This window comes from Pleurodeles waltl, chromosome 1_1 (genome assembly GCF_031143425.1).
Source record: "Pleurodeles waltl isolate 20211129_DDA chromosome 1_1, aPleWal1.hap1.20221129, whole genome shotgun sequence".
Classification (NCBI taxonomy): domain Eukaryota; kingdom Metazoa; phylum Chordata; class Amphibia; order Caudata; family Salamandridae; genus Pleurodeles; species Pleurodeles waltl.
Window position 1 is genome coordinate 624477985 of NC_090436.1, and position 27035 is coordinate 624505019.

The 27035-nt window shown below is 43.4% G+C and overlaps 1 long non-coding RNA gene across 2 annotated transcripts in view; it reads left to right on the forward strand.

Moving 5' to 3' along the window:
• Positions 1–647: 647 nt before the first annotated feature.
• The window catches only part of LOC138283471 (uncharacterized), a 163305-nt gene continuing 136917 nt past the window's right edge, over positions 648–27035 (forward strand). For both annotated transcript variants that reach the window (XR_011201278.1, XR_011201277.1), the window contains exon 1: positions 648–719. This is a non-coding gene — a long non-coding RNA (uncharacterized lncRNA). The remainder of the gene's footprint in view (positions 720–27035) is intronic.

Genomic DNA, 27035 nt, shown 5'->3' on the forward strand with positions numbered 1-27035 from the left:
AGGCTTGTAAATAAGCCCCTAAGCTTTTAGCTAGAAGTGAAAACTCAGCCATCTTCATACATGCTAATGGACCCGGTTGAACCAGGAGAAGTCAATGGGGGAAATGCATTCCGCCGATATTTTTCAAAATCCCCTACTTTCCTCTTCTAAAATGTTGGCATGTATGTATCTTGTAAAAAGAAGGAGTGTGGTGTGTTCGTTTAGCAACCCTACAACGAATCACAACAATATTACTACTAATAACAATTTCTTGCATTGGTTTGATAAAATATTTAATTTCATAGAGAGTTTCAACAATCGTTTCAAACTTGTATTCTTGTCTGCCTCTAAATACCGTACCTCTCCAATGCCCGAAATATATGAATTTACTTCTTTGCCCATATTGTATTTGTTAGCTGAAGTACTGGTAATTTTAAGGTCCAGCGCACAAGCGCTCTGGCCTTTTGTAATCTCTCTGTGAACTTTTAACCACACCCACTCTTGCTATTTGTTCTTTGTTGTGCTTGTTTTAAATGCTTTGTTTCTATTGTGTGCTTGAGTTCCCTCCCAGGCGATTTCACTAAGTGAACATGTTTGTTGGCCATCACACTATGTTATGCTTCCTCCTGTTACAGTGTGTGATGGCCCCTCCCCCCTCCTTCCGTTTGGTTTCGGTGTGCCTTTCATCCCAGCAGCGATCCTTTCTCCTCGCGGCTCGGCGCCATGGTTATTGTTCAAATGTATGTTTTTCTTCTTGATTGTGCCTAGGTACTTTTGTTAATTCTAAACAGCTCTTCAACATTTGACTGTGTTTTGACTGACTTCTTTCTTGGCTTGATTTTGTGGACTCAGTTGTTATGTTCGAGGATGCTTCTTTGCGTGCGGTGTTTGTTGTGCGGTGTTTCTTTGTGTAGGTGGTAATGAGACAACAGCCTACAGCTCTTCAACATTTGACCTTTGTGCATGCCTTTATTTTGTGCTGTTATGTTTGAGGATGGTTATTTGTTTGCAGTGTTTTGATTACTGTGCATATGTGAAAGTGAGAACAATAGTTTTCCACTTCTGTTTGGGTCCAGGGCGTTCTTCCTCGTCCTGTTCTCTCGTCTACAGTATTAAGCGGGGAGGGGGTGGTCTTGCTGTTTACAGGATTTTGAATTCTGATTAAAACCTTTCGGTCCACTGAACCGGTGCTTCCTCTGCGATGTGGTTAATTGCAGCAAGGCCATGCAGGCAATTCTTCTTGGTTAAAAGCTCACTCTGCAGACCAAAGGTTAATTAAAAGCAGTGTCTGCTCGCGCAGGGAGTCAAGGTGAATTGTAACTGGGACACAGTGTCCGGCCTGGCTGCGTGGGACATCAGCTCGGCCCTATCCCGCCCTGGTCCCTCAGAGACCTGAGTTCTGCATGGGGGGGGGGCATTTATCATACATGAAAAGCTGCTAGTTTAAAACTTGTTTGCCATTGTTTTGATTTGCCTTACCTGTTGTCCATCATACATGTTAGGTGCACAGAAAGTCTTATGAAGTGCTCCCCATTGATGGAACACAAATGATAATGGCTGTATCATGTCTCATTTTCCTTATAAATGTAAATGTGTTTTCCTTCCCCACCGCATTTCCCTGGGAGTACGCAGATGACCTTGTTTAACAGCTTATCGTGCTAGGGCTGGTGGAGGGAAGATGGGAGTGTTGGAAGAGTTTTGTTGACACTCTCTTCACGTTTCTCATAGATTTTCATTTCAGAGTTGGGCTTTAACAACTGTCACGAATGCCTAAGAATATGCGTTTTTTAATGAGACCCAATCAGCTTTTTGAGTTCATCCTGGAACTTCAAACCATGGTACTGATGTGTGTGGGATCTTGAAAAGCTTTTAATGTGGTGGCAATTGGTGAATCCGTTTTATGATCCTTGTTTACGGTTAATCAAATCAAATCAAATCATTAACATTTATAAAGTGCGCTACTCACCCGTGCGGGTCTCAAGGCGCTAGGGGAAAGGGGGGGGTTACTGCTGCTCGAAAAGCCAGGTTTTTAGGAGTCTCCGGAATGCGGAGTGGTCCTGGGTGGTCCTGAGGCTGGTGGGGAGGGAGTTCCAGGTCTTGGCTGCCAGGAAGGAGAAAGACCTTGATAGAGCGGTCCGTAGTAATAATTTACCTGTGTTCGGACGCTCTTTAGGCCGATGAATCTTTTGACTAAGTGGGAACTCTCTGTACTCTTAATCAATCAATCGCATCAAATCAATAATCAATAACGAACATAAGCAATACCTTGATCAACTTAACACTTAACAATTAGTCCAGAATACATTTCGGCGAACCCTGACCTTTCAGTCAGGAATAACCACACTAGTTTATTGCAAAGTTAGTGAATTTATTTCCCTATATTAACAAAGCTAGCACAATATATATGTGTCTCAACACCAAATGATAAACATAAATGAACATTAATAGCTGTCCATAACGTCGAAACAAGTGTAATCTATGTAGCATTTGAATCACAAGGCATTCGATAATGGCAATGCAAAGCACTAATACGATAATCTGTAATGAGCTAATTGCATACATTTAGTCAGCATAACAAGATCTCAAATTGCATCGTGCGACATATGGAATCCTCATCTAACCTCAAATTAGCATCGGCATGTGGGACTTCATGCAAAAACAATTTAGCAACATTAATTTAGAAAAAACTCCTAGCTAGGGCTCTTATCAAAATCAGCAGTTGGTTACCTAAAAGAAACACAATGCAATTTTACAATTTCCTTACATATTTACCAATTACGATCAGCAATCAAGGAAGTCTTCGTCTCACAGGTACCGTTGCTCGATCAGCATGGGACGGGACAAAGGGGCAGGGGTGGACGGGGCAATTGCCTCACGGCGGCAAAGTAAAACTACTACTTCATGCAAAGGGACAAATCAAAGTTAAAGTCTCTAGGGCCAGAATCATTTAAAGTCTCTTTCTCTCGATTAGAGAAAGCATCAAAGTCTCTCAAAATGGCGTCGCAGCAAAGTGGGCCATAATAGCTACGAAGTCTGCAAAATGGCGTAGTGTCCGGGTAATGGCCGCTAATAGCTCAATGGCTACCTTCTTCTCGTGCACCTGGTTTTTATAGACAACAGTTCAAATCCAGTAGGGTCTCCATTGGAGGGTTCATAGGTTAGCTTCAAATTGTCCAATCAAAAACGACAGTTCTCAAGCTTTTACTTAAGCATACATTATCCTTGGAGATGGGTACGCAAGTTGCAACATTGTCTACCAATTAGCTCACTTTCAGAGCCTCCATTGTCCGCACCTGCAAGTCGACCTTGAAGTAAAGAGAAAATATGCCAGGCTGGCACGAAACCTTAAGATAAGCATGTGAACAGTTTCTGTGGAAAAGTACAGCTTCAAGCAGAAATACACGTCTAATAGCACAGTGGAAAAAATACGAGCATCTAAACCGTGAGACCAGGCCACTAGGCCAAAGCCTCCGCTAAAGTAATGCTAAGCTAAAGCATTTCAAACAAGCAAGTCGTAGCACACGTTTATGATTATGTCGGATTAGTGCAATTCTAATACACCACGTTATATAAGGCACGCTTATAAATGTTGGCAAACTACTCTAAGGGCACATTTTGTCCCCGTACAATCTTTATTAGTTCGGTTAGAGTCACACATGATTATTTCACACTACGTTTATGCGTTAATAAATCAAAACCTTCATTTTCTGCTTCATCAACCTCCCACCCGCCGTGGAGCGGCGGATGCGAGGGACGGCAGCGAGCGCGAGGCCAGAGGAACGGAGGAGGCGGGTGGGGACGTAGAAGCTGAGGCGTCGGTTGAGGTATTCCGGTCCCTTGTTGTGGAGGGCTTTGTGTGCGTGGGTGAGAAGGAAGAGAGGAATGTGTTGGTTCTTTTAAGGAAGAAGCAGTTTTGAAGTCCTTTAGCCCTGGCGTTGAGGCTTACTGTGTAAGGAAACTTTGTGAAGTGGATGGATGCCCAGGGATTACACGAATCTGTAAAAGGCCTCCTGTAGAGGGAAGACACCCAAGTACTCCCAGGAGATGTATTCCAGGACATTAATATTCCAGCCCACTTAAACATTCACGCATGGAGCCAATAGCTCAGCCAGGTTCTAGCTGACCTCAGGATTTTACTGGCCTGCCAAGACACTCCATTTGGCCTTTGCATCAGTAGTTTGTGGTTCCCCAATAAAAGACAGGCCATCCTACGGCTGTACTTCCCTTGTTTCTAAAGCACTATGTTCAGAGGGTAGATAATTCTGATCCTGTCTGATACCTTTATTGTAATTTGGGGCCTAATTATCAAAATGTGTTTGATGTGAATAGTACCCAGTGGTTTGCTAAAAATATAAATTAAAGTACTGAGTAGGAAGCTGTCTTTATTCTGTGTGGCCTACTACGTGTGGACATTGTCATTACAAAGGTATTAAAAGAGCATCAAACCAGCTGATATAAAGCTGAAGGCATTATCTCACTCTGGACAGTTCCAGCAAAAAAATTGAGGTGGGGCTTGCTTATGTCAACTGTTTGACTTTTCACTTTCAATTTATGTGGCAAGAAATGTCCAGTCAGGAATTTACAACTAATAGCTCTAACTCAAGCAAACCCGAGACCCATTGCATTGCAAATGCTTGTTTTTAAATTGGAGGCAGCCGCCATTTCTGTAATTCAAGTGAACAAGGGTAAGCTAACAATATATGCTACCGAGTGTCAATAAAGTTCATTTTACAAGAACAAAATAAATATACACCAATGTAGCATTCAGCAGTTATTTACCTTATGTCCCTCTTTATTGCTAACCAATACCGCCAATACTTTCCTTGTAAATACCAAAAAAGCACAAAACGATTTCCCCTTCCTAGGTGGGCACAATAGTGAGACAGAGCAACAGGGTTTTTAATTCCTCACTGACAGATCAATATTTGTTATGTGTTTAACAGACTGTACAGTGGAAAATGTGTAAATCGGACCAATTGCAATTTTCGTTTTGAAGAGACTTCAACCAGCTGCTTGCCTTTGAAAAGCCATTTGTTTCATCAAATTGTGAAAATTGTGCTAAATTGGTAGTTATGAGATCTGAGAAAGTGTATAAATAGACTTCAATCACAATTCGAACTCTCAAGCCTTAATTACATCTCCTGAGCTTAACTCCAAATACTTTTTCTGCATTCTTCAATTGTTCCTCTTAGCATCTACACAGCACCTTGATCCAAATAAGTTTCTTTGGCTTAGCCCAAGCCACCTAATAGCAACAGGAGGAGGATGATTTAATTTGAGGATTTATAGAGCACTTCTGCTACTTGAAGGTATCTATACGCTACCACTGATCAGAAAACAGATTGCCTCCAGATAGAAAGAGAGGCATAAAACAAGATTATTGGGTAATTAGTCAGGTTTTGAGAGAGTTCCTGAAAGACAAGAGACCGTGGCTTTCCCTCAATTCTTGCAGAAGGGAATGCCACAGTTTGGCGGTCTGGACTATAAAGCTTCTGCCTCCCCAGGAAGTTCTTTTAAACCTGGGGACAATCATAACTTTAGTTGAAGAGGACCGAAGAGTTCTTGATGGGGTGTTGTACCATACAAACCTCCACCTCAGAAACTCCAGGCCAAAATTATGCAGTGCCTTAAAGGCTATACAAAAGGTCTTAAATTCTATGTGTTACTTCATTGAAAGCCAGTGGAACTTGCCTAGTGCCGGAGAGGTGGATTTAAATTTGGGGATCCCGAATAACAGGCGAGCAGAGGCATTTTGTAATATTTGCAACTTACTAATGACTTTAAGTTGAGCATTCAAGAAAAGAGCATTACAGTATTCCAGTTTGGATATACCGAGAGCAATCACTACATCTTTTTGAAGATCAGCCGGGATGAAAGGACACATTTTCCTGATAATCCTAAGAATGGAAAATACAACAGAGGTCAAAGCATTTACCTGGTCTCCAAACGTCAGCATGTTATCAAAAATAATGCCTAGGTTTCTGGCTTCCTTCTCTGGAGATGGTAAAAATCCTAGGTCTTGAGGCCACGATTTAGGTGTCCAGAAGGAGCGTCACTTCCTAGTACAAGGACCTCTGTCTTAGCAGAGTTTAGTTTTAGACAGTTTGTTCTCATCCAATAATCTATATGCTTTATTTGTTAAATCGTGAAGCTGTGTTATCAGGATTAGTGGACACTGACACCACTATTTGGGTATCATCAGCATAAGATACGACCGTGAACGCAAAAGATTTGATAAGCCTAGCCAGTGGCAGTACATTAAGATTAAAAAGAGTAGGGCTTAAAGAAGAGCCCTGTGGCACCCGACATGGGAGCTAAAAAGCATCAGAGACAGAATTGCCCATCACTACAAATTGTTCCCTCTCAGAGATCAAAGATCGTAGAAAGGAAATTGCTGTGCCTCTGATGCCAATACTAAAGAGATGGTCAATCAGAATCTTGTGGTTGACTGTAACAAAGGCAGCAGAGATTTCGAGCAGGATCAAGGCAGCTTTCCCTCCCTTTTCCAAAATGGCTCTTAATTCTTCCAAAGCCATGATTAGTGCAGTTTCAGTGTTGTGCCCTCCTGTGAAACCAAAAGAAGTGGCATCCAGAAGATTGTACCTATCTATTAAGGCTGTTAATTCTAGATTGATTGCCTTTTCCACAATTTTTGCTGGGAAGGACATATGAGAAAAAGGTCTGTAGCTGCTAGGGTCCTGTCTTTTAAGGGGAGGTTTCTTTGAAAGTGGGAAAATGAAGGTTTTTTTCTAAACTACTGGGAAATACCCAGTGTGAATTATCTCATTAAAAAATTAAGTAAAATGCAAACTAAGAATCTCCGGCACGAGATGAAGAATCTTTGGGAGGAAGGATCTAAAAGAGAACCAAACTTAGCAAGTTTGATTAGACTTAGAATTCTCTAAGTTTGAATCTGTGATGCCTCCTTGGGAAGCCTTCTGGAAGGTTAGCCATAGAATCTATGAATATAGTAGAACCAATCCAATTCCCGCCTGCCAATAACATTGCTTATACATTTGGTTGGCACTAAAAAACCATTGGAGACCAGACAAAAGTTTGACTGTGCTAAAAATAGGGACTGTAAGAACAGTCTCATCTCAAAAGAATCAATTTAGGTAATTTGCTGGAGATAACTATAACTGGGATGTTGCACGTTTTAGCCAACATGGTTGCACAGGGTAGAGTTCCCTATTTCTTAATATTTTATTGAAAGGTTGCATCATGGTACTTGTTCAGCATACTCCTATCTGATTAAAGTGAGACTTTAAAAACTTGTGGTAGTACATTGGCACGCAGTTATAGAGAAGGGAGTGTCAATCACAGTTGTAAACAAAACATGTGCATCCATTCTCAACTTCTGTGTCTCCATCCATCATTCTGAAATGATTTCATAGACACTAAACATGCATACAATGTCACCATAATAAATACATTATGCAATATTATATCCACCCTGTTATAGAATCATTCATCAGGATACTGAGCGGTTCTTCAGGAGCCCAGACAAGACAAGTACATTTGAAAGGAACAATTTACAAGTAAATTTAGACTGCGCAGATACCCTTTGAGGGCTCTTAATTAGGGACAATGATCTAGATCACTCATGTGGTGGGTATGGTTAATAAATGTACATATCTGTGCATAGTAATAGCTCGACTGATGCATAAGTCGACTTCCTAGGTGATTTTAGGGTGCCCGCTTCATTGCAGTATTTGAACACAGTGTGCATTCTGCAAGAAGAGAAAGCGCCATCAGTTTAGGTAGTAGCATATGGGAAAGATCCCTTTTGACCTACTCATTTTCCTGTTTAATCTCACTTGTCCTGGCCAATGTCTTCAGAACCAGCTGACATCCTTCCTGTGCCTTGCCTCATAACTGTTATGCTCACTTCCATTCCCAGCCAATACTACTCTATTCCTCATGAGCCCCCTTTTAAAAAACCCAGCTCCATGTTTCTGCCCTTCCATTCGACTGACAGCAGGTTTAATTGTTACTAGGATAAAAAACGATGGACTGGAATGCAGCAAGAGTAACTGCCAGTGGCTGAGGTTTGTGTAAGCACTTGACCCTTCCCCTTTTGTTATTTTATTTGTTTGTGGAGACATTTCTTGTTTGGGCATTTTGTCTACCACATGCCTGTCCTTATCAGTGTTACTGCATCCTTTATTGCAGGCCTATTTAGGACCTCTTTACAACCTAATTATCCTCATCAATATCCTTGGCTCACTCATTACATTTCACCTTCCCCATCAGTTCAATGCCTTCCTCACCTTTTCTCTAGCACTCTCGTGTTGGCACACTAAGTGCAAAGTTGTTCCAGGCAAATGACCTACACTAGCCCCAACACCAATTAATGCCTCATGTCCCCTTTTGGCAAACCTTTCATTCACTTGTACCACCACCCTACTCTCTCAAACAATTAATTTTCCAATATAGTTTTCACCAATTTTCAACACAGCTTTCAGCACTCCTGCTTCTCCCACAATTGGCAGAAAAAATCTCCTTCATGATCAAAGTATTCAGTGGATCTCTTGCTTTGCTTTTATCATCAGTGAAATGCTCATATTTCACCTGACACTAAATTGCTGTCTGCTTTTATTGTAATATTCCTACATTTGCTGTTAAATGAATCAGATCTGGAATTACAGACTGTTAATATTCCTTTTCTCGTAGGAATGTCTGGATTCAACTCTATTAATTCCATACCCTAGAAGTTAACAGGTGCCCCAGGCATCATTAGGTTTGGAAATAACACACCCCTCACAGGGATACTCCTAATGAGGCCCTAAGCGGTGTAGCTATAGTGAGTAACCACTGTTTTATAAATAGTTATGATGTGTTAGCTGTAAGGCCTTAGGTTGCCCAAGAAACAGTGAAGACTAATTTGGCAAAACCCCTAGACTTTCCGCTAGAGAAACACTAGAGGGGATTCTGCTACCAACTGCAGCCCAAGACTGGGGCTTGAGTGTCCTTTGTTAAGGAAGGAGTGCTTTGTCTCAAAGCTGCTCCTATAAATCCAAAGAACCTGAGCCAGAACAGAGCTTAAATCTAGAGGTTTTTCACCCACAGAAACCTCTGCAAGATCTCACAGAAAGTTCAAGTGTCCAGAATAGCTATTCATACAAATTTGTATCCAGTTTGCATGTAATCACCCCACAAGGTTGCCAGGACTTTGGTAAGCATCTGTGGTTGGGCATCATGTCAATCGACATTGATTCAGAATGGCAATGAAGCTCATTGATTGTAAACCTCAAGAACATCTAGTAAGATAACTGAATCCGGAAAGGTTGTGGACGAAAAGCTATTCAAAATGTGAGCCTAACTATAACTTACCTGTAACCTTTGGGTTTTTAAGTAAATTTCTATGTTTTTTTAAGTCTATTTCTTAACTATAACTTCCCTGTAACCTTTGTTTTCTTTGGTCAAAATGTATATCTATCTCTCTCGCTCTCTCTCTCTATCTATCTAGCTATATATATATATATATGTTTACATATATATATATATATATATACACACACATATATATTCATTTAAAAAACAAAAGGTTATTGGGATGTTATAGTTAGGTTCACATTTTAAACGTACCAAACCATAGAAATTCACCTGTAATATCGTTATCTCAAGTAACTATAACTCGTGCTCTAAGGTAACTATAACTCGCAGCCGCACCATGCACAGTTTTCTGCTAAATAATTTTACTGCAAATGTTACATTGATTATATCAATTATGTTATCAAAGATGTCATGAATGATGTATTATGTGGGGTAATTAGCAGTGCATGATGAGTGCATGAGTTATAGTTACCTTAGGGCATGAGTTACAGTTACTTGAGATAACTCTAACAGGTGAATTTCTATGGTTTGGTACTAACTATAACATCTCTGTAACCTTTGTTTTTTAATTGAATTTCTATGTTTTTTTAATGATCATTTACTAACTATAACGTATCTGTAACCTTCGTTTTTTTCTGTGAACTTCTTTGTTTTTATTAACATAAAGTAATTTTCATTACTATATGTTAATTCAACCACCGTGCGTAGCGGTGGTTGGCCACAAGGCCTGCCCTGCAGCCAACCCCTATAACAACCCAAACCTGGTGGGCAGGGAAACAGAGGAAACCTTCGCTTGCAGTGAGGAAGAGCTGTTTGACAGCTGCAAGTGGAGTGTTTGATGTGACTTGGCAGGGGCTGACAGCTCCCACCAAGTCACAGAAAGCAGTTATGTGCTGGGGGTGGGCACCCAGGGACATTGCAGAAGCCAGTCCTGGAGGGTGGCAGTCCCCAGGGTCATTAATGGCTCCTTGAGGGGGCTGCACGCCCTCCCTCCAACATGGAAATAGCCCCGGGGAGGTGGTGGTCCCCAGTGCCCGGGAGTCTGCAACAAACCCTCTGCATTACATTTACTTCAGGCCCCGGGAAGGTGGTGGTCCCTGGGGCAGCGGGGGGCTGGGCGGCCCCCGCATTGTATTTTGTTAATTCCCTGGGGAGGTCGTGGTCCCTGGGGCTGCGGGGAGGGGCTGCATGGTCCCCGCATTCTATTTCAATAATGCCCCAGGGAGGTGGCATCCCCGGGGCTGCAGGGGGAGTGGGTGGCTCCCCACATTGTATTTCATTAATGCATGGGGAGGTGGTGGTCCTCAACACTATGGGGGGCCTGGTGCCCCCGTATTGTATTTTAATAATGCCATGGGGAAGTGGTGGTCACCAGGGCCGCAAGAGGGTTGGTTGGCCCCCTGCATTACATTTGTTTCAAGTCCCAGGAAGGTGGCAGCCCAGGGCCGTGGGGAGGCCTGGCAGCCCCCCTCCCACATTGTATTTTTTAATGTTCCAGGGTGGTGACAGTCTCCAGGACTGCAGGGGGGGCGGTGGCCCACCAGCTGTGTGTTTATCTAATGCACCCAGGAGGTGGTGGTCCCCAGGGCTGCAGGGGAACCAGGTGCCCCCACATTACATTTACTTCAAGCCCCAGGGAAGTGGCGTCCCTAGGGATTCAGGGGAAGCCAGGCAGCCCCCCCATTGTATTTTATTAATGCCTTGGGGAAATGGTGGTCCCGGGGCTGCAGGGGGGAGGCCGGGCAGCCCCACCCGCATTCAAAATTTAAATGCCCCAGGGTCCTGGCCTACCTGGGATCTTTAGTCAAACAAGCGCGGGAACCTGCGCTTGTGTTTTTAAAAAAAAACATTTTGGCATATCCGCGGGTCTGCAGTGGCTCCTGACAAGTTTCTTTTTAAATGCTTTTTTGCTCAGTGGGGGGACCCTAGCACCAGAGCTAAGGTGCTACCTTGGCCCCTTTTATGTAATTTCATCCTTTTTTTCAGGACTCGGCTGAAGCCAATCAGATGTTAAAAAACAATATGTCCAACATTCCTCTCCTTATTCCGATGGGGTGCAGCTTCGCACCAGAGGTAGCTAATCTAATATTGGATTGTTTAAAAAAGAAGTGGGTGTATAACAACTCTATCCCTTTTTCCAAGAATATTTCAAAATGGTTTAGATATATAGATGATATATTCATGATCTGGCAAGGAGATCATACGACTTTGTTAACTTTTTATGAATGGCATAGCCATCGCACACCAGATTTTAAGTTTACAATGCATGATAATAACAAAAGGATAAATTTCTTAGATCTATGGATCATCTCCAAAGAAGGTCATTTACAAGTAAGTTTGTACAAAAAACCAACTGACCGGATTACCCTATTGTATTTTACGAGTGGCCATCCAAGAACTTTGAAAGAAAATCTCCCGTACGGGCAGTTCCTCCGGATCCAGAGGAACTGTAGCAATAAAGATGACTACTTCAACAATGCATCAGATTTGGTAACCAATCTGATCAATAGAGGGTACCCTAAAAAAACTAGTGAAATCAGTATTAAAAAGAGCATGGTTTACTCCCAGGGAAACTCTTCTGTCTCCCAAGCAACATCAAAAAGATAATCCATTAACTTTTGTTATCACTTACAGTCCCAAGGCCAACAAAATACAGTCCATCATATAGAGGAATTGGAGAATCCTGGCAGGATTAGACATTGAAAAACCATTGTTTGTGCTCAAAAGAGCTCAAAACTTACAAGAACACTGGGTGAAGGCTACATACTCTGTTGAAAAGAAAAAAGACCTTAGAGAGTTGTTACAATTACCACCTTTGCAGGGGCATTACAGATGTAGAAATTGTGTAGCTTCTCAATTTACTAGTGAATCAAATGAAGTAAGTTTGAATGGACTGGTACACGGACAAGGGAATTTCTCAAATTGCAATACTAAAAATTTAATTGATTGTATTAAGCGCCCTTATGATTTGATCTCTATAGAGGGCAGACATCACAACCGGTTAAAACAAGGATACTCCAACATAGATCAAGGATCAAATGCGCCATTAGAAGAACGCTGCTGGTGGAACATTCCTGTGAATTGAACCACTCACCAAATGATATATGGTGGACAGTATTGGAGGTGGTTCATACCAAAGGAGATTGACAACCAGTTTCTCATGACTTAATTAAGAGGGTAGCGCGATTTATTGAAATATTTGGAACAGCAAGACACAGTCTAAATGACCAGGACGAAATGTGGGCGCTGATATAATTAACCTGGAATCTTGCTATGTTATGAACTCTGGCAAAAAGAAGAAAGTAAATATCTTGGACTGTCGTTATATAAACATGTTGAAATTCTTATCATTATACTGATGTAAAATAATCTTGTTCAGATATATGGTTTCCTGGATGTTAAGAGTATTATTGTACATTGTTTAGGTGCTGTTTGTTTTCTAGATTGATAAGTAGATCATTCATACGTAACTCGACTACTCAGTACCAACATAATAACAACGAGGACATTTATTGACACAGCTTTTGAAATATTCAATGCTCGTTTTTAATCTTGAATATAAACCAGCTTAGATTAATACGAGTCCAATGGCACTAATTCCTAGGCATTCAAATTATATTCACTCTAACATGGCACCGCTGCAGAAACAATGTTTTACTTCCAAGATGGCCGCCACATGGCCAGTGAAGTTTTGAGTCATTTTCAGTACTGCCATTTTCTCTTTAACTTTGAGAAACTGGAGTCTTCAACCATTTATCTTTTTTTTTAAAAACAAGGAGATTTGGTAGGTTCTTTGGTGTATTCAGTCGAATATAAAATAGATAAGCACCCGCGTTTTGAATAATGTAGTCACTTTAAGATGGCCGCCATTTGAAAAAATGGTTTAAATATGGCCGCCACGGGACATCTCTTGACACAGCTTTTGAAATATTAAATATTCGTTATAATCTTGAATATAAACCAGCTTAGATTAATGAGAGTCTAATGTCATTAGTTCCTAGGCATTCAAATGATATTCACTCTAAGATGGCCACCGCTGCAGAAAACATTTGTTACTTTCAAGATGGCCGCCACATGGCCAGTGAAGTTTTGAGTCGTTTTCGGTACTGCCGTTTTTTCTCTTTAACTTTGAGAAATCAGAGCCTTCAACAATTTATCTTTGTTTTTTTAAACAAGGAAATTTGGTAGGTCCTTTAGTGTTTTCAGTCGAATATAAAATAGATAAGCATCCGCGTTCTCAATAAAGTAGTCATTTTAAGATGCCCACCATTTGAAAAAAATGGTTTAAATATGGCTGCCACGGGAGTAGCCGGTTTTTTAGGCACTCCAGCGTGGCACTGATCGCCCCTGTGCTCCAAAGATTTGGAGCTTCGGACAGCTGTTAAGAGATATGATTAGATTCTTGCAGCGGCTTTTGCCTTTTCTAAATAAGTAAGTATTTGGAAGTTAATATGGGTTTCAAGTGGACTGGCTTCATGGGACATTGATTTATATATTTCCAATGTTCTTGTATAGTTTACAGCCTATTCATGCAATGAAGGAATATAAATCATCATTACTGACTTGGATTATAGAGAAACAATTTTTGCCATGGGTGAGTTCAGTGTTTGACACAATTTATAAAATTGGTCTTGACCTCTTGATTTTTTTAAAAGTGAATGAGACACATGGGTGCAATACATAGATTTCTGAGACACTTTTTGGACAGCATGCAAAGCATTTTTTAGCACTCAAGTGGGGCAATGTTGTAATTTTGAATTTGAATTTTTATTCTGATTTTAATTTTGCACACCTGGTGATTTTAAGGAGGCAGTTAGTTAGGGGTTTTGGATTAAGAGCCATGGTGATCTCATTTTTGTCTGTATTCATTAAGTTTGGCTCTCTCCATTAGTCCTTAGGAGGTCCATAGTTGAAGGGGCCGAAACGTGTCGACCATCTATAATTGATAGGTTGCAAGGAAAATTGAATTTGTCCTTTAAGGACTTTACACCACAGGCCTTCCCACGTTCCTTCTTTGGACAGGGATGAAAATAAGGATGTTTTAGGACTGTTAGGGATTAGGCAACCATCTCTTACATGTGGATTCTCCATATAGTGGTCAGTGAGTACCACATTGTATCCGGAATAAGGAGAGGAATGTTGGACCTTTTATTGATGTTCAATGTTTCTTGTTAAGTGTTTAATGTATATGTTATACAAACAAAATTGTTTGATTGTGTTCACTTTTCCTTGTGTATACAATACATTGTTGTAATTGGATTGTTTGTCTTTTTTGTTGGGAAATTACAAAGATGATTAGACTAAAGAGCAATTAAATTGCGTGGTCAATAATAGTTTCATTGCTTCATTGAGTGTAATTGATGATTGTATTTTTCCTACTAGTTGACCAAATATTTCACACATTACTGTTTATTACCCAGGTCTAGTAGGGTTAAGTGGGTAGACCCCTTAATTTTTTGGCTCTTTGAAAATCCATCAGTGTTACCTGAGCAAACAACCTTTTACTACTCGAGGAATGAGGAAGACGAAATGTTGTAGTGGAAATATATTTTTACTCTTTGACGAGCACGTCTGTTTGATTTACCTCTTTGTTTGATATTTAATTTCTTTGTGACATATTGAATACTTTGAAGTCTGGATTTTCTGTCTTGGCTGGCTGTTGTTTCTTGTGATCCTTCATTTTTTAGTCTACTGTTTTAGGGATTACAACCCTGTATCCTCTTTGGATCCAACACTCATGCCAGAAGCAACCACCATGTCAAGAACAAATCTACATCCTAGATATGCACTTTTCATTAAGCGGAAAATCATTAAGTGCCAATTAACAACAGCACATTTACAAGTCTATAAAAACCTTCACATCTATCTCTTGGGTTGGAGATTAAACGTAAGCCACCACTTAAACTAAGTAACTGTGACTGGTCTGCTTCGGTGAATATTTTACTGCATAAATCATCAATGGCCCTACTATTAGCATCTGTGAAAGTAACCTATCAAAAATGCAGATGTTTAAAACCAAGGCCCAAAAAGAACTGGAACTTTTAAACAACACAAAAAGTGGCATACATTCTACAGAGGATTTCAGAAGTAAAACAATGACAGGCAGGAATGTTTTAAAAATGAAATCTGCAAAACTAAATGGGCATGTTAAGATATAATATGCCTCCTCTTCCAATTCACCACTTCATAAATCATTGTGTTTTGGGGTATTTTCTTTTCAGTGTAAGTCCTATGAGTAAACAACATAAAAAGAGGATAAGGCTTATAAGACAAAAAATACTGCATAGCATCAGCCAGCTACAACCCTTCCAGGCATAAGACACAATTATTGACTTAACTGGAGGGCTCCTATCTCCAGGTGAAATAAACCTCTTGAGCAAAGGCCTCTATGTCTGTCCAGAACCTAAGGACCATAACATGTCCAACATAATGAAAGATCTAAAAACCTATGAGAGAATATGCAGACTTGCAGAATACTTTAACAATATTTCTAATGTAGTTCTGCCAAGCTACTTTTAGATCCACTTTAGAAGTTCCACCATCTCAAATCATGGACTCCCAAACATCATAGAAATCCTGTTCTTGATACCTATATTTTATCCATGAACAAGCTCATCAAGAAATCAACACCTAAAATGATTTTTGACAATGGATTATTATCTAGTGGCCATCACCACTGGTAGTTAGTTAGGACCGCATTTCCATAGAACATTGATTTTTTTTGGTTTGCTGACAACTTTTGTGCCATGCAAAAAAAAGGCCTCATGCAGCTCAACTTATTCTTGGAAGGTTTCAGGGCGATCCATCAAGCGAGGGCTGAGAAAAAGAGAATTGGTGCAAAATGTGTTTTCCACATGCAATTTTCCACAGGAAAATTGAAAAGCAATACTGCAAAAAAGGCTGAATGGTAATATACCAAATTTGCCAGAAAGCTAGATCTTGGTCCAGAAAGTGTGCTTGTTTAGAGTAAGTCCATTCAGTAATTTATGAGAAAGTTCACCTAGTCTGCCACTTGTTTGTGGCCTCCACTTCCTGCTTGATCCCGCCTGATGGAGTGAAACTGCTGCTGCCTGAGTTTTCCCACCTGGGTTTTCCCACTCACCGTTCGTCCCACCAGCAGAAGCACTGCCCACCCCAGGACCTACTTAATGTAGGCCATAGCACGGCAGTGCAATGGACATGCACAGTGGGCACACCACTAGCGTGCCAAAGGCAATCCCATCTGCTCCTTTCCATGCCTGGGCCACAGATGGTGTAATGTCCCCCTGGCCCTTCCACTTCATCCAGATACACCATCGCTGAGCTCTACACCCTCGACCCCTGACACCACAACTTCCACCACGCTGACCCAGACTCCACAGAAGGACCTTTCACCTGCACCCACTGCCCCTTCACCTGCCACAGCACACATACCAGCCCACCGACCAGCCCCACCCTGAAGACACCGAACTGAACAAAAACACCAACTCGCATGCCCCCTTCTCAACACACTCACTATGTAAACACACCAGTGAGATTTGGGATCTCATCTCCTCCCTCACACCCAACATCCTCTTCCACACTGAGATCTGGCTCAACCCCACTTCCATGCCCGATACCGCCACTACAGTACCCAAAGGATACAAGATCATTCACTGCGACTGCATCAACAAGCCTGGCGGAAGGATCGCGATCATACACAAGGAATCCATCCAATGCACCACCACAAATGACATCATCTCAGCCATGAAGCAACCTCTCCTACCATCCTCAAGGACCACGTCCAGCCTTTTGTAACTTCTTTGCTGACTAAATTGCCCCCTCTCGCTTTAGACTCCAACAACTACATTTTCGTCATCAACCTAAACTTCAATCTTGATGACCACACTGACATCAACACTACCAATCTCCCTAACAGTATGAACAACATCAGACTTGCCCAACTTGTCCGCATCCCAACCCACACCACAGGCCACATGGCTAGACCCCATCTTCACTTCCAGTGACTGCATTAGGTACAGCCACACCACGGAACTCATCTGGACTGACCACTCCATCGTCCACTTCAACATCACCAGTTCGCAGCCCTCTGCCTTCAGTCTGCCCAACACTCCTTACTGCAGCTGGAGCAAAGTCTCAATTGACACATGGATCAACACCCTCAACACGACCCAATCAATCTCCTCCAACAACCTGGACAAGAATGTCAAAAACATCAACAATTAGATCACCAACTCCGCTGACAGCGTCACTCCTATTGGCAACAACACCCACAGAAGGTCCACCAAGCAGGCTAACTGGTACACTGAAGACCTCAGAACCTCTAAACAACACTGAAGACAACTGGAAAGGAAACGGTGCACCAGCAAGGACACAACTGACAAGACTGCCTTCAAGACAGTCCACAGCCTCTACCACAGACAGTTGAGAGAATCAAAGAAAAAGCCCTTAGCCTCACGCATCGAATCAAGTTCCAATAAGAGCAAAGAACTCTTCAACACGGTCAAAGAATTCTCCAAACCCAAGCTGCAACAAACAACATTGCCCCCTCATAGGAACTCTCTGACAACCGTGCAAACTTCTTCCACAACAAGATCACCAACATCTACAAAAACTTCAAACCCCATCCCAAGGACACCGAATTCTTCAAGCAACACAACAACCCCGCTATGAACTTGGTCCACTCAGGGGCCCCAGCTGACCCATGACCTCATCACATCTTCAGCCTAGGCAAAGCCAGAATCAGCTATGTACTCAGCACCTTGCACAACACCTAAATTGCCATGGCCGCCTTCCTCAAGGACTGGAAACACAAAGAAGTCAAGGACCTAGTAAGGAAAGCATTGGCAGATCCCAGCAAACTCAACAACTACAGATTGATCTTCCTGCTCCTGTTTCCTGTTTCCAGCCAAAGTATTAGAAAAAGCCATCAATCAACAACTTTCCTCACTTCTGGAACAGAATCTCCTACTTGACTCCTATCAATCCAGATTCCACAGCAATCACAGCACCAAGGAAGCCCTCATCGCGCAGCTACCAATTACATCAGCGCCCTACTTGACCGAGGAGAGACTGCGGCTCTGATCCTCTGAGCCCTCTGTGCAGCCTTCGATACGGTCTCCCAGCACACACTCATCACAAGGCTGCACAACATAGGCATCCAAGGTGGGGCCCTTAGAAGCATTACCTCTTTCCTCACTGGACAAATGCAAAAGGTTTGCCTTCTCCTCTTCCCTTCCGAACCCAAGGAAATCATCTGTGGCGTACCCCAAGGATCTCGCTCAACCCTACCCTCTTCAAAACGTATATAACCCTTCTGGCCAGCATTGCCAAACCCACAGACTCAACATCATATCCTATGACAATGACCCACAACTCATCCTTTTACTCTCCAAAGGCACCACCAGCACCAAGACCAACTTCCATCACTGCATGACAGATGTCGCCAAATGGATGAGGGAAAACTGCCTGAAGTTCAACACAGTCAAAACAGAGGAACTGATTTTCAGAAACAAAAGCTCCCCATGGGATGGATCTTTGAGGCCCTCAGTACTCAGACCTACTGCTAATCCCACTGACCACGTAGGGAAGCTAGGCATCATTCTGGACAATAAGTTAACCATGATGACTCAGATCAACTCTGTATCCTCCTCCTGCTTTGTCATCCTCCACATGCTTCATAGGATAGCTGAATGGCTACCCCAAAGCTCCAGATACACCATCACCCGGGCCCCCACCTCCAGCCAACCGGCCATGGCATCACTTTTTACACAGGGAACATAGCTCATTTCTTCCAACGACTACAGATTTTACAAAACGCTGCAACCAGACTCGTTCTGGGTCTCCCTATACAAACCCACATCACTCCCTACCTCCGGGAACTCCACTGGCTCCCTGTACAAAAAAGATGCCAGTTCAAGATCCTGACCCATGCATACAAGGTCCTTCACAACTGCGGCACAACCTACTTGAACTTCCATCAGCCCACCAGACATCTAAGCATCCCTTTCTTTAATCCTCACCCCTCTAATCTAGCATTGCAGATGCAGAGGTCATTCCTTCTCCTTCCTAGCAGTGAAGACATGGAATGAGCTATCCTTTCATCTACAGACCTCCCCATCTCTTCCAGAGTTCCCAAAGTCTCTGAAGACCTGGCTATTTAGCTAATGTACTGGACCCTGCCAGCACCTGGATACCCTCACGGGTGACAAGTAGTGCTCTCCAAATCTACTGATTGATTGACTGACTGATACATGTATCATGCTGTGGAGGATCAGTGGGCCGTCAGATCTAAAGATAAGATCTGATTGGCTGCCACAGCATCAGCAAAGATGTGCAGCAGCCATTTAAGAGCTCAGTCCTCTATCTTACAAAAAGAATGAAACAATGTAGGGAGGAGAGTACCGATACCCTACTCCCCTGGGCCTGAAGGGGGTGGTGCAAGAGATCACCAGTGCAAATAAAAAGATATATATAAATAGGGGGCTACAATTTTTTTGAAAATTAAGCCCCCCTCGATTTAGGCCAGGGCAAAGGGGTTGATGCAATTTGTTTTTATTAGGGAGGAGAGTGTGTGCCCCCCACCTCGAACCTCTGAATGGCCTGGGGACCCCAATCCCCCAGGGTTAAACTAATAGTTTTGGGAAGCTGGGTGTGCAGACCCCACCCCAAGCCATAGAGAGGCTCTGAAAACCCGATTACCTGGGGCAGGTGGTTTTTTTTGGGGGGAGGGGCATCAGGCCCCCTCCTGGAGGCTTAGATTGGCCCCAGGAACCCTACCCCCTTGGGCCAGATGACTACAGTGTCCAGGGGACCACATCCCTCTGGACACTGCTGTGTTCTCTGCCTCGTAGATTGCAGGCAGGGAATACAAATTTGATTCTCTGCATTCACTGTCTTCCTTTCCAGGGAACACTTCTTTTCTGTTGCTCTCTGCCTAAACTTGGGAACTATCCAGAGTTCACTGCTTTGTTATTTACACACACATATACACATATACACATACACATATATGTGTATAAATATATATATATATATGCAAAACAATTGGTCTGAAAAGCGGCGCACTCTGACTGCCGGTGCCAGCATAGGGTTAGGACCAGGACCCTCGAAAAATAAGCCAAAATGAATTGCTGCACTCCCAGAGGTAAAGATTAGCAGATTCCATTTATTCACAAAGCAGCACTTCAAACACCACTACGCGTTTCAACATTTCGCCTTCCTCAGGTGGTTTACGTTTGTAGGCACACATGGTTCTCATTTACCTGCCTCATATAAAGACACAGAGCATTCTGGAAGTTATCTCAATGCGGGTTGTGCATCATAAAATGGCGCAAGTCCGGTTTGAGGCATGATTTTTGCCTCAAACCTGACTTGCACCATTTTTTGACGCAGAACCCCCATTTTCCCCTACGACGGCACTGCCTGATTTGAGTCTTTTTTTTTTGCTCTGACCAGTCCGCAGCGCCGGCTAACGTCATTCCTTAAATAAGGCGCCCGCATGGCGCATAGGAATGGCGTTAGCCGGCAGTAACATTTTTGACGCAAACCAGCGCTGGGTTGCTTCAAAAAGTACAAATATGGGCAATTATATCTTATTGGTGAAGGGAGACCGCGCAGCCCCCCTCCCCTGGCTGATTTCAGCCCTGGGGACCCCATGTACCAGGGCCCGCCTTCAAATATATTATACATTATTGGGAGAGGGGGCCACACGGGCCCAGCCATGTCACCTGGGTGCCCCCAGCATTGGGGACCGCAGGAGGAACCTGAATGCCCCCACAGTCCCAGCCTGAACCCTGCTTCCTGCTGGAGCGGGCACTGCTGTCACAGACAGGGAGCTGCCGAACATGCAGCTCTCTGCCGGTGAGAGAAATCCTTTGGTCTGTGTGGGCAGGGAAACAGATGACAACTATGCTCCCAGCAAACGAGAGCTGTTTCACAGCTCTCACTTTCTGAGAGCAGAGTTGTGTTTGCTCTGACTTGGCAAGAGTTGTCAAAGCTCCTGCCAAATCAGAGCAAACAGCCTTGTTCGGGAGTGGCCACTCCGAGACATTGCGGGAGAAGGCCCTGGGGGGTGGTGGTCCCCAGAGCCATGATTGCCTCCTTCTGTTTTCACGGGCTGGATAGGGAAAGTGGTGGTTTCCTTGGGCCGTATAATACCTGGGGGTCCGCAAGGCCCCCCATTCCTTAAAGTTAGCCCGCGGGGAGGTGGTGGTCTCCATGGCACGGGGTGTCTGCGAGGCCCCGCTATTACTTATAATAAGTTTGCCCCCGGGAGGTGGTGGGGACTTGGCTGGTGTGGCGTCTTTGAGGCCCCACCATTAATTGAAGCTAGCCCTGGAGAGGTGGTGGTTGAAATAATGGCCCCGGGACCTGTCCCACCCAGAGGCTTTTTCCAAAACAAGCGCTTTTCGTTTGTTTCTAAAATGTTTACCAGATCCGTATATCCGCTGCGACCATCAGCAATTTTTTTTTTGTAATGCTTTTCTCCCCTGGTAGGGTACCGCTGGGTCCCCAGCACCAGAGCTAAGGGGTCAGGGTGTCCCTACACTGGCCTTTTTTCATGTTTGTATCTTTTTTTCAGGGCCTCAGCTGAAGTTGAGTCCCAAGATGGCTACCAACACTTCCTTGTTGAAGTGTTAGCAGCAAATCAGATTTCAGCATGAGATCAGGAAGGTTTGCAGAGGCTTTGCACCCCTTTATATATACAAATTTGAATTTCCTTTAAGATCTCAAAAACTACTGAACAGATTTACGCAAAATAACAAAAAGGGTGCTTTCTGGGCCAAGAGCTACCTTTCTGCCAGATTAGGTGTAATTCTGTCCAGCAGTTCGGGCTGTAGTCCTGTTCAAAATCCCTATGGAAAAATGCATTGGGAAAACTCACTTTGGGATTCACCTTTTTCTCAGCCCCTGCTTGATGGATCACTCCAAAACTTTCCAGACAGCAGCTGAAGTGAACGTAAACTTTGGGGGGAAATTTTGAGAAGATACATCAGCCAGTGCCAACGATATAGGCAAGTAAAAATATGTTTTTTCTGTAGAAACTAGGTCCTAAATATGATTACCTTTGCAATATTTTATTTTGGACTTGCCATCAGGTCACAAATCTTTGTATTTTATATTAAGTCACAATATTATGATTGCACAACATGCAGCCCACAATATTCTAGTAAAAGATCAATATTGTAATGACTACCACATTGGTTATCTACCAGAATATTTGCGAGCACATTAAACACTCCAAGCACACCCTTATAGTGACAGAGGACTACCATCTATGTTGCAGGTCTCATACGTTGAGTATGTGGTGGCAGCATACCATATTTGGTTATTGATAGTGACAGGACGTTTTTCTTGGGAGACATGAATGCATGCTTACAGACCCACTCATCTAATGTTCTGCTGCTCACAATGAATCCGATGCCCAGAACCCTGAACACCGACATCCTGTGCATTGTACAAGTGCGTATGTGCTAGGATTGATAGTGTGTCATCCACAAGTGATATAGGTCTGCAAATTCCTTTTTGGAAGCCCACAGAGTGGAGCAGAGTACACGATGGAGAAGACGCTGTGTTCCACAGACAATATTGGGCACTGCTGCCACTTCCTAGATCGGAGGGAGCCCTCCTGATACACTGAACTGGAAATGACTCTGTCTGCAGCTGCCATTATGTAGATGTCAATGGCTGCTGAGAGGGCCTGGCACTATCTGTTTTTAGGGTCCTTTTAAAGGGGCACAGCGGCCACATTGAATTTGTGATGATCTCAAGAAAGTTCTGGCTATTTTGGCAGCAACACATTAAGGCCCTCATTACGACTTCAGCGGTCTTTCAAAAAGACAGCAGAAGCCGCGGGCGCCACTATACTGGCTGGCGGTATTGGTGGCTCCCTATTATGACATTTCCACTGGGCCAGCAGAGAGAAACAGTGTTTCCGTCCGCTGGCCCAGCGGAAAAGTCACATCAGCATTGCAGCCGGCTCATAATAGAGCTGGCAGCAATGTTGATGTGCAGCGGGTGCAGCAGCATCCGTCGCGCATTTCACTGCCCAAAATTCAGGCAGTGAAAAGGGCGATGGGGCTGTGCCTGGGGGCCCCTGCACTGCCCATGCCAAGTGCATGGGCAGTACAGAGGCCTCCAGGTGCACCCCGAGTCCCCCTTACCGCCAGCCTTTCCATGGCGGTGTTTACTGCCATGGACAGGATGGTGGTTGGGGATTCCGCCTGGCGGTCAAGTGGAGGGGCTGGCGGTATGGCCGTGGCTAATGCGCCACGATCATAATACACTGGCGGAACACGGCCAGCCTGTTGGCGGTGTTACCACCAGTGTACCGCCGGCCGCCAGGGTCATAATGAGGCCCTCAATGTTGAAACTCTTAAACCTATCTTCCATATAATCAAAGCAAAATACAAGTACTACAATGCAAAGAGATATTAGCTAAGTAGCCAAGACCGACTGCAGGTGCCGGACTTAACTTTGGGTCACTTGACAACAATGCAGAGTGATGTCAATGGGTGTTCTGCAAGTGTAAGGAAGATAAAGGAAGCTGAGAAAAGAGTGTAGGGGGAGTCAAGCGTGCACTGAGATGGAAAAGGAGCATAGGAGAACAATGGTGCTCCTACTTAAATAATGCAAGTAGAAATAATATTGTAAAATACTTAAAATTCCTCGTTAAGCTTGAGGTCCCAAATGGTCAGGAGGGCTGCACTAAGTGTTATGCCTAGGCCCAGCAAAAACTTAAGATATTCATGTCTACAAGTTATTTAAAATGTGTGAGAAACGATTTAGCAATGAACCTGAAACATGAATCACATCCTCATGTTGAAACATGGAAGAAATCGATTTTGCTAATTTCTGCCCACTCAAATAAAACAAACTGATTTTGCTTTATACTTAACCCTATCATTTGTATTTCAAAAGATGAGAACATTTTCTTTCTGTACTTTGTCTTAGATAAATGGAGACAAAACAGTGGCATACCTGTATATTCCAAATTGTTCTGAAGCATAAAAGCTTAGTAAGAAGCGCATAAGGTTTTCTCCAAACACACAGGTAACAATAATGGAGCAAATGGATTTACCCTGTATTTGTACCCGCAAAATGATGTTCTGCACTGCAAAGTATCTGTCATAGGGCCTAAAATGGCTACAGTGTGTTGAATGAATTTAAGACTCCAGTCATACTCCAATGTAGAAAGGTGGTGGATTAGCATGTCCATCATATTAAAAAAATGCAGACTTAAGCCTTGCAAAAATATTTATTCATATCAGTGAAGCTATCACAACCCCAGCGGAAAACACTGAATATACAGAACGCAGAGTACAGCAAATGAAAAACAAACAAATACATTCAAAGTGCTTCAGATTCTTTTTGCAGGTTTAATACTTTATCACTATCTCTACATGTCTGGAGCATTCTTGGTAGTAGTGAATGCGGGTCCACGCGCTTAACCACCACTACAAACTGGCATTAACTTGTAACTGTTAGACCGACATATAATACAGTGGCATCAAATATCACCATAATTATTCATGCCCTTGACGATAAACCACTGCAGCTCTAAATATCCCGAGCTGGCTCTGGCGTCCTCGAGCTCCGCTGTAAACAAGCACTTGATTCTTACTGCTTAGATACATTTACCTCTGCGCACACATAATCAGGAGCTTTGCTCCCTGGACGGACTCTTCCTGGTAACCGTCTGGAAATAACTGGACACTGATACGCCATAATCCCTCCCAACCGGACTGTACGCACCCTTTAAGCAGACTGCCCAATATAACTTGTGCACCTCGCGCCATATTGGGTTTCATATCCTGGCCCGGCTGCGAGCGCTTAGATCCTTCTGCCAGTGAAAGTGGGATTCATTCAACAATTTTTGAGGGGCTGACATTTAAGATGCCTTAAAAAACATTTTCCGAGTACCTTAAACCTTAGTTGTGAGGGAAAGGATATACTGCAGCCCTTTTTGATCACATATATGTTTGAAGCTATTATTTTCACAAGGACGTAATAATCTTGAGCTGTGCCCCGAGGATGCACAATGACTATGCTAACAGGATGGCGAAAACTAACTTGGGGTCTTATTTAGAGCTTGGCAGACACAATATGCTGTCACAAACGTGGCAGATGCCCTGTCCGCTTTTTAGAGGTGCATTATAACCTATGGCATTTGTAATACAGTGAATGGGATGTCCGCCAAGTTTCAACAGTGTATTCTGTGCACCCTCCTCTAAATAGGTTATGTTTTGCTATGCTATAAGGATTTGTAGAGCGCACTTATCTCCTGAGGGGTGTCTATGTAGTGTACTAGATGGGCTTCTATTTATAACAGCCAGGTCTTCAGTTTCTTGAGTAATTCGAGAACAATTGGGGAGGTCCTGGTGTGGAGTGGAAGGTCGTAACCAGGATTTGCTACTATGGATGTGGGATATTTGCGTGAAGTGCACTGAGCCTGTTCGCTGTTGGTAGAAGTTGAGGCGGTGGTTGAGGAAGCAGGTCCAACGTTGCAGAGGGCTTTGTATGTGTGGGTGAGCATTCTGCATTAGCAACACTACTGGATTGGTAGCCAGTGTAGCTTTGTAAGGTGCGGTGTGATGTGTGCATTGTGGGGGAGGTTGAGGAAAAGGCTGGTGGTGACATTCAGGGTGATCTGGAGTCTTTTGATGAGTTGATTTGTGATGCCGGCATACAGTGTGTTGCCGAAGCATAGTCCGTTGGTAAAGAGGGCCTGGGTAACTGCATATCTGTTGTTGGTTGGGGAGCCAGTGGAATATTTTGCAGAGCCTAGTAGGATGTAGAAGCAGGAATAAGTGACAGAGTTCACTTGTCTAGCCATCATGAGTCTGCCATCCAGGATAATGCTGAGGTTTCTGGCGTGGTTGGTGTGGGTGGGTCCCAGGTTTGATGTCCACCAGGAGGAGTCCCATGGATCGCTCTTGATACCGAAGTTCAGGACTTCAGTTTTATATGTTGTGCTTCAGGCAGTTCTGTTCCATTCAGTTTGCTACATTAGACATGCTGGTATTGAAGCAGGTCCTGGTGGTGTGGTTGTTTTCTGTGAGTGAGAGGATGAGCTGAGTGTCATCTGCGTAGGATACTTTGTTGATTCAGTGAGATCTTATGATGTGGGTGAGTGGTACAATGTTGAAGAGGGTAGGGCTCAGTGATGATCCTTGAGGGACTCCACAAATTAGGTTCTTGGGTTCGGAGGTGTACAGTTGGAGTCTGATTAGCTGGATCCTTTTGGAGAGAAAGGAGGCCAGCCAGCTCAGGGCAGGACAATGAATTTTGGAGCTGTGGAGTCTTGTGCTTAGGGTGCTGTGGGAGATGGCATCAAAACCTGTAAAGAGAAAGAGTAGTATGAGTACAGAGGTTTCTTCTTTGTCCATGATGGTCTGGATGTCATCAGTTTCTGCAACAAGAGCGACTTCCATGCTGTGGTTATTGTGTAATCAAGACTGTGAGATGTCAAGTAGGTGGTGTTGTTCAAGATGATTGGAGAGTTGTTTGTGGATAGCTTTCTCCATGACTTTTGAAGGGGACAGGCAAAAATGAGATAGGCCTGAGCTCATTTGGCCTGCTGTGTTTTTTTTTTTTAAGAAAGCTGTGATTTCTGTGTGCTTCAAGTTGCCTGGGAAGGATCCACTTTCGATGGAGGAGAGCTGATCAGATTTCCTGCTATGTTGGAGATATGGTGGGGGCAAGGTCAGTGAGGGTCCCGGAGTGGATTGTTCTTGTGA